Raw genomic sequence first — 11955 nt, 5'->3', positions numbered from 1 at the left:
AGGCTGGTGCGCCCTCTCTTTTTGTTTTTGATTCAATGAATTGTGCCTGTGTGAAGCAAGCGACCCCCTGTGTTCATGCACAAGAGCAGCCATTGATCTTACAGGTATGGCATATGCATAGTTATATTGGTTTAAGCTGGACCTTTCAAGCTGGACCATGTACCCATGCAATAAAAACATATTAAGCTTTTAAAAAAAAAAAAAAAAAATCACAGTACTCTAACAATGCCTTCATCCTCTTACTTTACAGGAGACTGGAACCATTTTTTTTAGGCCTCATCACTGACCGTAATATCTTCTTCCTGGATAAAAAGTTCTTTCCCTAGATATCACAGTCATGTGAATCTTGAGGTCTGTATGGTAGTTTTTACATTCTGGGCTGTGTGTACACACGTCTTCTCCCAGAGATCAGTCCTCTCCTGTTGCCTCTACATTTATGACTGACGACAACATTTCAATGTACAATCAGAACGATCGTAGTGGAGGGACATGGAGGAAAATCTTCCTCCTGCTTGTGGCCTACCTGTGCCAGACTACACCTCTTGGCCTGAGACATTCATTTACCTGAATCAATGTTTTGATGTTTGCCCTGCCCTCTCCCTCTACTGTACATAGTTTGTTAATGTAGTGAGAGGCTTGTTAAAAGCCTGGGTGTGAGTCAGAAGGGTTCACTTGAGATCAGGCTGAAGGGCTCTACAGGTCAGTCCTCTGGTACCTGCCCCTGCTCTAGAGGCTTGTAAAAGTTTCTAGAACACAGTAGGTAGAGGCCAGGAGGAGCTGATCTGCATATTCATGGAAGTCTGACCAATCCCAGGCAGTAGGCATGGCAGTGTGACTAACTGGCCCATAAATATGACAGCCTGGCCAGCAGGGAAGTCAGGTGGAAAATGGAGTACTGAGGAGTGTTGCTGATAGCCTGGGAAGGGACCCCGGAGGAGGGGGCCTCTGCCTCTAGAGTAGAGGTAGGAAGAAAGCTGACAGAGGGAGCTCCACTGCCTTACAGACCACCAAGGAATGGCAGCCTGTTATCCTAGAAGGGAACCAGCCCAGCAAAATCCTGAAAGCAGTTCATCCAAAGCTGCAGAACACAAGGACAGGGAGAGTACCTCTACACGCAGACAAAAAGGGGGTTTGTGAAAAGAAATTCACAGGAAAGCGGCTACATTTTGAACAGAATGTGATACTCAGAAAAATTTCCAAAAATTATGCTTTATTTCACATTAATAATTGACATACGGGCAATCGCCCTGGTTTACCATCACCTCAGTATGAGACAATACACACAGACCTAAAACCATTAAAATCACACCAAGACCGGTCTAGGTATATGTGCTACAAAGGCTATGACCACAATAGTCTAAAGCACTTGCAGCACTAGCACATAGGTAACACTCCCTAAAGGAGGTATATTCAAAAAAATTATACCATAGGTATGCAATATCACATGCTATATATGTAAGCATATATCATTACCATATAGGTTACACCCCATAAAAGGAGATTTTCCAAAAATTGTACCAAAGGTATGTCATATCTTGCAAATGTCCAGATTTGGTTGAGATATATTGATGATGTCTTCCTTGTATGGAGAGGAACATCAGAGGAACTAAAACTCTTTATGGAGGAGTTAAATCAAAACTCTTTCAATATTGGACTTACATATCTGTTTGATGAAAGGTGCATTTCCTTCCTTGACCTGGAAATTAGACTTGAGGATGGGAGACTCCTTACAAAAACGTTTAGAAAACCTACTGCAGCTAACACCTTATTAGAGGCCAGAAGTTATCATCCACGTTCACTGATTTCGGGAATCCCAGTGGGACAGTTCCTGAGATGTCGGAGAAACTGTTCAAATATCAATGATTTTAGGATGGAAGCGCAGGACCTCTATAAAAGGTTTAGAGAAGGGGGATATTCTCACTCCCAAATTAGAAAAGCTCGGAGACGGGCATATCAAACTGACCGTAAGAGTTTATTATCTCCTAAAAAGGATGAGAAGGTTAAATTAAGTGAGCAACCTGTTAGAATGATAACCCAATTTGGAGCTCAATGGCAAGCTGTGAAACAAATATTAGAAAAACATTGGAAGATTCTAACCCAATGCCCCAAATTGAGTAAAATTGTAGGTGAGCGCCCCCAAATGGTAGCAAGAAGAGCACCAAATCTTGGTGACCTTCTTATTCATTCCGACTATCAACCGTTAAAACAAACAACATGGTTAAAATCACGTACTAAAGGGATGTATAAATGTGGAAAATGTCAAATCTGTAAATATGTGGATCGTACAGATTCTTTCTGTGATTCAAGAAATAGCACTCACTATAAAATTCAAAGTCTTATAAATTGCTCCACAGTAAGAGTATTATACATACTCCTTGTAAAAAGATGTATATTGGTAAGACTAAAAGACAACAAAGTACGAATAGGTGAACACTTTAGAGATATCAGATCCAATGATCCTGAAAGTAATCTTGCCCAGAATTATGCTAAGCATCATGGAGGTAAATTGGATGATACAAAAGTAAAAGGTTTCTATGCATTGCATTTTCCCCAAAGGAGAGGTGATTTTGACAAGGAATTATTAAGAAAGGAAAAATATTGGATATATAAACTTGATACATTGCACCCAAAGGGGTTAAATGTTGAATGTGATCTCCAGGTATTCCTGGATAAATAGATCTATACGGATTCTTTGCTTAACATTGCCATTTTATGGCTAGTTTGTGGTAATTCTTTATCTCCGCTAATGTTCAAATAACATGTTAAAGTATTATGATAAGCCTTTCTCTTTGGGGAGGTGTTCAATGGTCTGTTGTTCTATATTTGAATTTAAATTTAGAAGCGGAAAAAGACTAGCTATTGAGCTAATTAGCCTCCTCTCTATTGAAAATAGTTGTATGCTAATTAATGGTTATTTTGAGTTTTAGGTATCTTTGGCAAAATAACCCTATATAGGGATTCTTTAATTAATATCGCCATCTTGTGGTGGTTTTGAGGTAATTATTATTGTGATTTTAGATACCTTTGACTTAATGACCAGGTCTGGAGATTCCCTTATTAATATTGCCATCTTCTGGTGAATTTGCGGTAATTTTTTATCTTCTTTAGCATTGATAGAATTGCCAAGCCTTTCCTCTCTTTGATATATCCAGTTGCCTGTTCTTTTAATTTAAGTAATGACCAGCTGTTGTGCTAAGTAATTAGCCCCCTTTTTTCCCATTGAGAATAGCTGCAAGTCAATAATTTGCATAAATGGGTGGGTCTAAACCCACTATAAATAGGAAGCTGAAATGCAGGAGTCTCATTGGTCCTGACGAAGCTGAGTGAGATACGCCCATCGACGAAACGCGTTGACGTCATACGTCAGATACGTCACTTCCGGTCATGCGCATTGGTGATATGCACGCCGACCTACAAGGAGGCAGCCATTTTCACATGCCATGAGTAATGCAAAGGCTGTACAGGCGCCATGGAGAGGTCGGAACCCGCGAAATGTCGGCTGATGTAAGCGGTGGTTCCCTGGATCAACACGGCAGTACTTATGAAGGATTTTTCTTCTTTTTTCTACTACCCATTGCACAGGTGGTGAGTGGACTGTTACAGGACATTTGAAAAAGGCTCCTTGCGATCTATATGATATTATATATATACACTATAGAGTGAAAGCTCTTACAGTGACTATCCTTATATCGTTTGTCTTATTACAGGATGGGGACATTATGGTGCTTTATATAGAAACAAGGCATACTACATATATTGCAACAGGCGGAAGATCTACTGGGCCTCATCTTGTTTCTAATATTAAAGTGGTTTGTAGTCCACATGCTGTGGTGAAGAAACCATTTAAAGCAGGCCTCTGCTATTTGCATCTATTTCTCCATCAAGACAACAGGGACTCTTTCAACTATAAGAATCCTTGCAACTATTCACGTACATTACAGATTAATGGGCCCCAACCACGTGTGCCGGTATAGGGTTGTACTGCATATATATAATGTTTTACCCACATTGCCTTATGTAGGTTTAGGGTCATGCCTCTCTCCAGATGATAACCGTGTCTGTCCTTTTTGCGTGCATGTGATATGACATACCTTTGGTACAATTTTTGGAAAATCTCCTTTTATGGGGTGTAACCTATATGGTAATGATATATGCTTACATATATAGCATGTGATATTGCATACCTATGGTATAATTTTTTTGAATATACCTCCTTTAGGGAGTGTTACCTATGTGCCAGTGCTGCAAGTGCTTTAGACTATTGTGGTCATAGCCTTTGTAGCACATATACCTAGACCGGTTTTGGTGTGATTTTAATGGTTTTAGGTCTGTGTGTATTGTCTCATACTGAGGTGATGGTAAACCAGGGCGATTGCCCGTATGTCAATTATTAATGTGAAATAAAGCATAATTTTTGGAAATTTTTCTGAGTATCACATTCTGTTCAAAATGTAGCCGCTTTCCTGTGAATTTCTTTTCACAAACCCCCTTTTTGTCTGCATGTTTTTTGGCTACTGGATGGAAGCCATATACAGTTGTGTCCAAAATTATTCAACCCCCACTGAAATTGAGTGTTTTGGCCAGTTTGACATTGCTTTTGATCATTCAGTCATCTTGCTTACATTTACATTAAAGAGGCACTTGTAGGTCAGACAAATATAACATAACAGTTATAATGAAATAACCACAAATGTCTTTTCTGTGCTCACAGCATTATCAGTTTTATTCAACCCCCAAGTGACATTCAATCTTAGTACTTAGTACAGCATCCTTTTACAGTTATAACAGCTTTTAAACGTGAAGCATAGCTTGACACAAGTGTCTTGCAGCGATCTACGGGTATCTTCGCCCATTCTTCATGGGCAAAGGCCTCCAGTTCAGTCACATTCTTAGGCTTGCGCACTGCAACTGCTTTCTTTAAGTCCCACCAGAGGTTCTCAATCGGATTTAAGTCTGGTGACTGCGATGGCCACTCCAAAATGTTCCAGCCTTTCCTCTGCAACCATGCTCTAGTGGACTTGGAGGTATGCTTGGGATCATTGTCCTGTTGAAAGGTCCAACGTCTCCCAAGCCTCAGGTGTGTGACGGACTGCATCACGTTTCCATCCAATATCTCCTGGTACTGAAGAGAATTCATGGTACCTTGCACACGCTGAAGCTTCCCTGTACCTGCAGAAGCAAAACAGCCCCAAAGCATGATTGACCCTCCACCATGCTTCACAGTAGGCAAGGTGTTCTTTTCATCATAGGCCTTGTTCTTCCTCCTCCAAACATAGCGTTGATCCATGGGCCCAAACAGTTCTAATTTTGTTTCATCAGTCCACAGAACACTATCCCACAACTTTTGTGGTTTGTCCACATGGCTTTTGGCATACTGCAGTCGACTCTTCTTATTCTTTGGAGACAGCAAGGGGGTACGCCTGGGAGTTCTGGCACGGAGGCCTTCATTACGCAGTGTGCGTCTTATTGTCTGGGCTGAAACTTCTGTACCCACATCTGACAAATCTTTTCTCAGTTCCTCAGCAGTCACACGGGGACTTCTCTCCACTCTACGCTTCAGGTAGCGCACAGCAGTCGAAGTCAGCATCTTCTTTCTGCCACGACCAGGTAGCGTTTCAACAGTGCCCTTTGCCTTGAATTTGCGAATGATGCTTCCTAAGGTGTCTCTTGGTATGTTTAACATCTTTGCAATCTTCTTATAGCCATTGCCCTTCCTGTGAAGAGAAATCACCTCTTCTCTTGTCTTCCTGGACCATTCTCTTGCCTTCACCATGTTTGTAACCACACCAGTAAATGTCTAGAAGGAGCTGAGTATCACAGTCATTTTAAAGCTGCCTAATTGGTGCTTATTATGCTTGATTGCTGCTCGGTGACATCCACAGGTGTTTTCAATACCTGATGGAAAGCACCTGTATGAACCTCTGTTCTTCAGAGTGGTAGTCTTTAAGGGGTTGAATAATTGTGGCAATGAAGAAACCACATAAGAACCATTTACTACTGTATTACATAAACAATTGATGTCATTTTAGTTGCATTTGGGTAGTTACAACGTCCTTGTAGGATTTGATTCTGAATACAATTCCAAATGTACACTATAGTCCCTAAACCCCTTTACAGCATTGGGGGTTGAATAATTTTGGACACAACTGTATTGGGTGATACAGTAACTTATATTTGAACCTCTAAAATTTACCTTTTATCTAGAGTACCTCTACACCCCTGGGGCCTACAGGAGAGAGGGCTGCTAGGTGCTATACTTAACCAGCTCTCCTTGGGACAGTGCTGCAAGCCTGTTTCGGAATCTCTCTTTGTAATACGCTTTAAAAGACAGCCAGGTGGATGGGTAGTTCTAGCTGGGGTCTGAAAAGGTTCATTTAGAGGGGACCAAGAGCTCCTCATAGAGACTTTGTTACTAATCTGAATAGACTGTTACCACTCTGGAGGGAGTAGAAAAGTCCATGATCCCGCATTTTGTGAAGTTTGTCCTCAGAGTTATTGTTCTAGTCAAGTTGGGCATCCCATAAACCCCCTAGACCCTATCCAAATTATTTAACCCCAAATAAAACAACAAAAACAAGCCCATGGAACGGTTACTCACTGAATGGAAGTGTGTATTGCCTTGTTGTGCAAGACATAAGGGGTATCCAAAACCAGTAGTTTTCAATGGGGTAGTACTACATGTTAAAAGCTAGATTTTTTTTTTTGTAAAATATTCCTGTTGCTGTATAAATTGACCTAACAGGAATATATTCATTAAGAAGTATAATGTTACCAATAGCTCCACTTTTTTTTGGCAGTTAACTAATCTCATCTGTGTTTCATCTGAACACAGAGAAAATACTTCTTCTCATACTTCGTGCATCATCAAAGTTAATTCTGAATTCAACCATGACCTGTAGTCATTGAACTCTGATGTTTGGAAGCTCAGCTCTTCTAACTTAGTTTGTGTGGTTTTATTAACTCCCTAGGTGATTGACAAGTGTGTAAGGTGACATCACAAGCACATATAAGATTATGCACATATGTGAAGACAGAAGTTATGGATTTGGGTAAAAGTTGGATGAAATACGTAGAGTAGGTTTGCTGGATGCAGGTGGGGGCTGCAAATACTGCCATACTGACTTTATGAAAACTTTATGCTGTATTCCCAAAAGACCTTGGAGAGAGAAGAAGTTACCTCCTTGCCTTTAACAAGATCTGAAATTTCCGGCCGTCTTGTTGTTCCATTAGCACACAATGAAGTCTGATTTCTGAGTGTGCAGGAATGGTGAATCTCTTGCTAGGCAGCACAATCCTCTGTGGTTTGACCCTGCCCGTCCCCTGGACGACATCTGGACTCCCTGCTTGGCAAAGCCTACTCCTTGGCTGAGGATCCCTGGCAGCGGTCCTTCAAGACCATGTGTTAATCCACCCCGTGAAAGGAAAACACACCCACACAACATCTTTGCATTCCAGCGTAGCAACTGCACTGGAGTGCACTGTTTGTGTTTTGAGCCTAGGAACAGAGCCACAAGATCTGATCCTATAGAGACAGATATTCCAGAAGTCATAGTTCTGAAAATTACAGTAAATGTGAACTTGATACCGACAAGAACCATTCAAACACTTTCTTGCTTTTGTAAGCTAAAGCCTAATTGATTGATGTGAGTTATATCTCAATTTGTACTCACTAGGTTTCACGCAGCCTTGCAACTATGTATTTGAAAGCTCACATTCTTCCAGAGCAAAAGCAGTAAAGTTGGACAAACAAGGGTATTTTTGTTCAATTTCAGAATTTTTTTCAATGTTCTATGCTAATAGGGTCTAATTAACTATCATTTTGGACTGTAATGACTACAAATTAGCTGGGTAGCATATATAGAGGGGCAGAGATGCTTGAGACATCATTGGCCTTATGTGGCCTCATGACAATGTCACGAGCATCCTTGCTCCTTTGTATATGTGCAGCAGGGGAATGATCAGCCCAGCAATACAGCTAACTTCCAGGTTCACATAACAATTTAAGAAGATTTTTTCATAGATTACTCTGCACCCAAGGCTAAAAAGAATTTTAAAGCATAATGAGTAACCATCCCTTTATGCATGCCACCACCTTTCAGAGTATATACATGTATTTCATTCTAGAGAGTAACGGTGTTAAATATACATTATTGGTAGGAATATACCATGACCTTAAAGAAACAGTTTTACCACCTGATATTTTTTTGGCATATTTGTCACACAAATAATTCAGATCAAACAAACTTTAATATTACACAAAGATAACCTGAGTAAATACAAAATATAGTTTTTAAATGATGATTTAATTTATTAGGGGAAAAAAAAAAGTAGTCCAAACCTGCCTGACCCTATGTGAAAAAGTAATTGCCTCCCCTTGCTAAATCATGAATGAACTATGATTAACCACATTTTTTAGAAAGCCAAGTAAAATTTTACTTGCCTCGCCCAGACCTGATTACTGCCAGACCTGTTAAATCAAATAATCACTTAAATAGAGGCTGTCTGACAAAGTGAAGCATGCTAAAAGATCTCAAAAAACAAATATATCATGCTGGGAATTCAAGAACAGATGAGAAACAAAGTATCTGACATGTATCAGTCTGGAAAGGGTTACAAAGCCATTTCTAAGCCTTTGGGACTCCAGCAAACCATGGTGAGAGCAATTATCCACAAATGAAGAAAACTTGGAACAGTGGTGAACCTTCCCAGGAGTGGTTGGTCTACCAAAATTACTCCAAGAATACGACGGCAACTCATCCATGAAGTCATGAAAGAACCCAGAACAACATCTAAAGAACTGCAGACGTCACTTGCCTCAATTAAAGTCAGTGTTCATGATTCTACAATAAGAAAGAGACTGGGCAAAAATGGCATCCAGGGGAGAGTTCCAAGGTGAAAACCTTTGCTGACCAAAAAGACTCAGCTCACATTTTGACAGAAAACATCTTGATTATCCCAAAGACTTTTGGGCAAATATTCTGTGGACTGATGAGACAAAATTGAAATTTTTGGAAGGTGTGTTTCCTGTTCAGGACTTTTTTTCCCTCAGAGAACAGGTGCAGGAGCTCTCCCTTTCCAAGGCACTCCTTGTCTCCGTCTCGCACCATCCCTTGGATTCACTCCTTACCCACCTCCCAGTACCGCCCTTTTAGAGAATACAGAACCAAGTATCAATTTGTACAGAATTTGTTAATGATAACAAGAAAAGCAGTAAAACAGATCTCCTGCAGCCAGTAACAATGGAACACCTACAATAAAGTACCCCCCCCCCAAGAACAATAGACCTCTAGCAACAGATCTACCCACAAGCCAGCATCAATACACCTTCCAGCAGCTAGCAACTCAACAGTAGTTCCCTCCTAGCAACAATTGACCACACAGCAACAGAAGATCCACCCCCAGCAACAAAGATCCCCCACCATCAACAGTAGACCTCCCCAGCATCAATAGACACCCCTCCACCCGCAAAAAATAGATCCCGTCCAGCGACAATAGATCTGCCAGCAGCCATCATCAATGAACCCTGCAGTACACCCCACCACCCCTTGCCATTACATACATTTAGTGCTGGAGGTGCCGGAACTGCGTTCCTCTGCATTCCCATAGAAAAAAAGCCCTACATCTGGTGTGAAACACAGCATTTCATTAGAACATCATACCAACAGTCAGACATGGTGGTGGTAGTGTGATGGTCTGGGGCTGCTTTGCAGCTTCAGGACTTGAATGACTTGCCATAATGATGGAACCATTCATTTTGCGCTCTACCAGAAAATCCTGAAGGAGAATGTCCGGCCATCAGTTCGTGACATCAAGCTCAAGTACACTTGTGTTTTATATCATTGTCTTACTGCATAACCCACCAGCAAGTCCATTCCAGAATGGCTAAAAAACAAAATTAAGGTTTTGGAGTGGCCTAGTCAAAGCCCAGACTTAAATCCGATCGAAATGCTGTGGCATGACCTTAAACAGGCCACTCATGCTCAAAAAAACCTCCAATGTTGCTGAATTAAAATTCTGCAATGAAGAGTGGGCTAGAATTCCTCCACAGCAAAGCGAAAGACTCATTGCTAGTTATCTCAAATGCTTGATTGCAGTTGTTGCCACTAAGGGATGCACAACCTGTTATTAGGTTTAAGGTGCAATTACTTTTTTGCATAGGGCCAGGCAGGTTTGGACAGCTTTTTTCCCTTAATAAATGAAATTTTGTATTTATTTGGGTTATCTTTGTGTAATATTAAAAATGGTTTGATGATCCGAATCATTTAAGTGATAAATATGCAAAAAAGAAAAAGTTTCAGGAAGGGGACAAATACGTATTCACTGCACTGTATACAGTCATTAAATGGGCACTGGATAAGAAAATTGCCCCTAATTGGTGAGGATACTCTCACCAAATGTACCTTGGGGTAAAAGGATAACTGCCGCTTGCGATTTCCTCTGGCTAGCTACAGAAATGGACTAGTTTTAAATGAAGTCAGTGACTACTGGGGGGGCTCCCTAAAGCTCAACATGTCACTGCTCCAGATTCCAGTCTTGTTGCCTCCCTAGACTCATTCCTCCTCCAGCACCCACAAAACTTTGTTATAATCTCCAACAGATCAGGTAACTCCCCATTTATGTTTATATGGCTTCACCCTTTTGAGAATACTAGTTCCCTAGCTGTCATTTTGATGGGGCTACAGTATATTTAGTGTCACGAATCACAAAGTGGTATGTAGATTAGGAGCATTGCCTTTACTCTGAATTTTGTGACCAACATGCTTGTTCCGTATCAGTGGTGGAAGACCCTGGACCAGCATTATAACTAGAAAACTAGCATTCTTAGAAGAAAGTCAGTAAAGGTTTCCTCCAAAATTGCTCCATACACTTATCTCAAACTTGTCTCTCCAATATCTGCATTGTGTGGAGCAAGATCTAGCAGCACTTATGAAGTTGAAGTCAGTGCCATAGGTCAATGGTTCCCAACCTCACACCTCAAGTACCACCAGCAGGCCATTGCCAAGCTATTTCACCTGCACTGGCACATTTTTATATTTTTTCATATTTATTTTTCTTCACATGTTGTCACTTGCACTTATGCATGCGTTGTTTTTCGCTTGGATGGTAGGTTGTGGATTTTTGGGCCTACACGAAATCTAATGGGAGGATGTGTTGTCCTTCGGTTCCTTCCTCGCCTGCCTTGAGGAGGTCTCTCTTTGGTAGAGCCCTTCATTTAGTGCACCTTGGTCAGCTTCAGCTGCCCATGAGGAACAGGGTCTGTCGGGCATTTTGGCTAGATGGATCTTGTGGTCGTCAGGGGTCTTGTGCCCCAGGAGGTCAGGAAAGGGTCCATCCTGTTTGGGAAAGGACCAAAGTGTGAATAAATAGAAAAAAGTAGAGGATCATTAATGCTTTAATCAACCACAGATTTCATGACCTTGAAATGGTGAAAAATGTTGTCCTCAGTTTTGACCTCATTCCCTCACTTTTACCATCTCTTCAACATTATTAGAATACAGTGAGGAGTTCTTTAAGTGGATCAGTAAGTCTCTCAAATACATTTTTACACATACAAATATATACTTTATGAGTTCGTTGACTGACTGACCTCACATAATTACACTTGTGTGTACTAGAAAAAGCAATCAGCGGTGATTTAACAAGGTGATCAATGATTAGAAATGAAACCTCTTCAATCCATTTTGCTGCAAATAAAAGGGTTTGGAATGTGTTTCAAATACTTCACCTTCAAAGACAAACTTGCAAGAAATACTCAGAAGTGCAATTAATTATGATGCTCGGGGCCAAGGCAGTAACTCTGATATTTTCACAAATGTAAATATAACAACATACACTGTAAGTCTGTGTCACTAAAGTGTCTTATAGAATCCTTTTATAGGCTGCTTGCACAGTCTAAATAGAAAGCTGCCTTAAAGGGTTAGTTCCCCTTTACCGAAAAAAAACCCTGCCTATGCA

This window comes from Staurois parvus, unplaced genomic scaffold, assembly GCF_062004578.1.
Source record: "Staurois parvus isolate SC_StPar_1 unplaced genomic scaffold, SC_StPar_1.0 ptg000213l, whole genome shotgun sequence".
In the NCBI taxonomy this organism is placed as follows: Eukaryota; Metazoa; Chordata; class Amphibia; order Anura; family Ranidae; genus Staurois; species Staurois parvus.
Note: the sequence above shows the minus strand (reverse complement) of the source record.